Source organism: Schistocerca serialis, chromosome 5 (genome assembly GCF_023864345.2).
Source record: "Schistocerca serialis cubense isolate TAMUIC-IGC-003099 chromosome 5, iqSchSeri2.2, whole genome shotgun sequence".
Lineage (NCBI taxonomy): Eukaryota > Metazoa > Arthropoda > Insecta > Orthoptera > Acrididae > Schistocerca > Schistocerca serialis.
This window is the reverse complement of record NC_064642.1, coordinates 50,122,716-50,126,090: the sequence shown is the minus strand read 5'-3', so window position 1 is coordinate 50,126,090 and position 3,375 is coordinate 50,122,716.

Below are 3,375 nucleotides of genomic sequence, written 5' to 3'. Positions count from 1 at the left end.
GTAAGTCTGTCAGAGACAGCAAATGACCTGGAAGAGCAGTTGAAAGGAAGGGACAGTGTCTTGAAAGGAGGATATAAGATGAACATCAACAAAAGCAAAACGAGGATAATGGAATGTAGTGGAATTGAGTCGGGTGATGCTGAGGGAATTAGATTAGGTAATGAGACATTTAAAGTACTCGTAGTAAATGAGTTTTGGTATTTGGGGAGCAAAATAACTGATGATGGTCGAAGTAGAGAGGATATAAAATGTAGACTGTCAGTGGCAAGGAAAGCGTTTCTGAAGAAGAGAAATTTGTTAACATCACGTGTATATTTAAGTGTCAGCAAGTCAGTTCTGAAAGTACTTGTATGGAGTGTAGCCATGTATAGAAGTGCATCATGGACGATAAAAAGTTTGGACAAGAAGAGAATAGAAGCTTTCGAAATGTGGTGCTACAGAAGAATGCTGGAGATTAGATGGGTAGATCGCATAACTAATGAGGAGGTACTGAATAGAATTGGGGGGGAAGAGACATTTGTGGCACAACTTGACTGGAAGAAGGGATCAGTTGGCAGGACATGTTCTGAGGCATCAAGGGGTCACCAATTTAGTATTAGAGGTGGGTAAAAATCGTAGAGGGAGACCAAGAGATGAATAGAGTAAGCAGATTCAGAAGGATGTAGGTTGCAGTACGCACTGGGGGATGAAGAAGCTTGCACAGGATAGAGTAGCATGGAGGGCTGCATCAAACCAGTCTATGGACTGAAGACCGCAACAACAACAGTATAAGAAAAAGTCTGTGGAAGAAAGAGTGAACATGTCTAGAGATTGATTAGTTAGCAACAGGCTACGAAGTCCACTTATGCTAATGCCCACTAGTGAGCAGTACACGGGCCGTAACGGGTCTGTGCGGTAGGTATACACTGCATCGGTGCGCAGCCTTTTATACAGGTCGTGCAGCCAGTAATATTTCGTTCCTCGGCTGCAAGTTACACGTCACCGATTGCCGGTTCAGCAAGCCATACCAGATCAACAAGGACGGAGAGTCCCAGCAGCTGCGTTTACCAGGGGTGGCGGATAGCAGCGCGTCTCTCAGCTGGGTCCTGCAAGTCTTCGAATTGCTTCCGTCCCGCACAAGGAGACTGATCGTCTTGTGCTGCTGTTCATTCAGCGTTTTATTCGCATTCCATCAAAAATGGACAACACCTAGTGCAAGAAAGATGTCAGCTTCACTGAGGAATATACTTCACAAGTTCCGTTTCAGATTTAGTGCTGATAATGCATAACAATACAGTAGCCAAAACGTCTTCCATCACAAAATCGTAAGTTTTAAATTACACGATCCTATAACCGACTTCCATTCATTGCATTTTATTAGTCTAACTCACCTGTAGCTGCACCGTTATCGAGGAAACACTGTATGCTATTTTGTTATCGGACACGATACAGGTCCCGTGTTCGAGTCTCGGTCCTTCACACAGTTTTAATCTGCCAGGAAGTTTCATATCAGCGCACACTCCGCTGCAGAGTAAAATACTCATTCTGAAAACATCTCCCAGGCTGTGGTTAAGCCAAGTCTCCGCAATATCCTTTCTTTCAGAAGTGCTAGTTCTGCAAGGTTCGCAGGAGAGCTTCTGTAAAGTTTGGAAGGTAGGAGACGAGGTACTGGCAGAAGTAAAGCTGTGAGGACGGGACGTGAGTCGTGCTTGGGTAGCTCAGTTGGTAGAGCACTTGCCCGCGAAAGGCAAAGGTCCTGAGTTCGAGTCTCGGTCCGGCACATAGTTTTAGTCTACCAGGCAGTTTCACCAATTTAGTATTGGAGAGCAGAGTGGAGGATAAAAGTCGTAGAGGGAGACCAAGAGATGAATACACTAAGCAGATTCAGGAGGATGTACGTTGCAGTAAGTACTGGGAGATGAAGAAGCTTGGACAGGATAGAGTAGCATAGAAAGCTGCATCAAACCAGTCTCAGGACTGAAGATCACACAAACAACAACATCTCAGTCGCTCGAGGGGGAGGATCGCCGCTATCAAGTTTTTGCCCCTATTCGGAAATATCGTGGATGCGGCGCTATGTCGCGCGGCTAGAATCCATGCACTCTATAGGCACTGGCGGCGTGCGAGGCAAACTGCGCGACTTACTGGCTCACAGAGTAACTCTGAAGCGATTACTAACAAACCTGGATTAATCAGCTGCGTTGCTACACTGTTAAATCAGTAGAAAGAAATCTTACCCGTCTCATTCAACCCGTGGCGAGGTTAAAATTAACACTACTCCTGTAGCACTACTAAATACTCTGTAGTTTTGTTTTTACTCAATTTACAGCTATGAATGACATGAAGTGTTAGTGTTACTATAGGACTGTGTCTTCAAATGACGTGCTCGAGAGCTGCAAGCGGGTGCAAAGTAGGCACGGTCTCTAGCAAGCAGGCGGTAGTCATGGCGACCTCTCACGGGCAGCCTGTGATTCCGCGGACCTCGCCAAGCCGTTGCTTCCTGCCCGAACATGACGTCTTCCATTACGTGCCACTTATGGTTGTAGTACGACTGCGAGACAGTCTTACGTGTGGAGTTGGTAGTAAGTACTTCAGCTTGCTTCAGGTTTTCTTTATCCTACAGATCTATGGGGTTGACAAAAATATGGAAACACTACAAACACAGTAAATAATTAACAAAGATCTGTGCCATCACAAAAGAGTTCCATTTAACACGTTTTATGAGATGTCTGCTTCAAAACAGATGTTTCTTCGTTACCCTGCAAACAAAAGGAGCCACTGGAAGACCAGAGAAATGGTATCCCCCAAGGAAGTGTGTTAGCCCCTTTGTTGTGTAATATTTGTACTAATGACCAGCCAGTTAAACCTACCACAAGATCTTTGATTTACGCAGATGATACAGTATTTGTTGCCCAAGGGAGAACTTTTGAAGAGGTGGAGGGAAAACTAATAACCGGTCTTAAGACACTATCTGACTATCTTGATAGTAACTACCTGTAACCAAACCCTTCAAAGACACAAATGTGTGCATTCCACATACGGAACAGATGGGCCAGGAGGAAACTGAGCTTAACCTGGAGAGATCAATGGCTAATACACCGCGACGCTCCATAACATCTGTGAATAGAGTTAGACCTTTCCCTCACATTCAAAGACCGCTGCACAGAAGTAAGAATGAAAGTCCGTGCTAGTAAGAATATTATTCGAAAATCGACAAGCAACAGCTGGGGATCACATCCGAATGTCCTCCGCACATCTACGCTTTCTTTATGCTTCTCCGCTGCAGAATACGCAGCACCTGTGGGACAGGTCTACAGCCATGCAAAACATGCAAACATTGCCCTAAATGAAACAGGACGCATTGTGATAGGCTGCCTGCAGGCAACCCCGATAAAC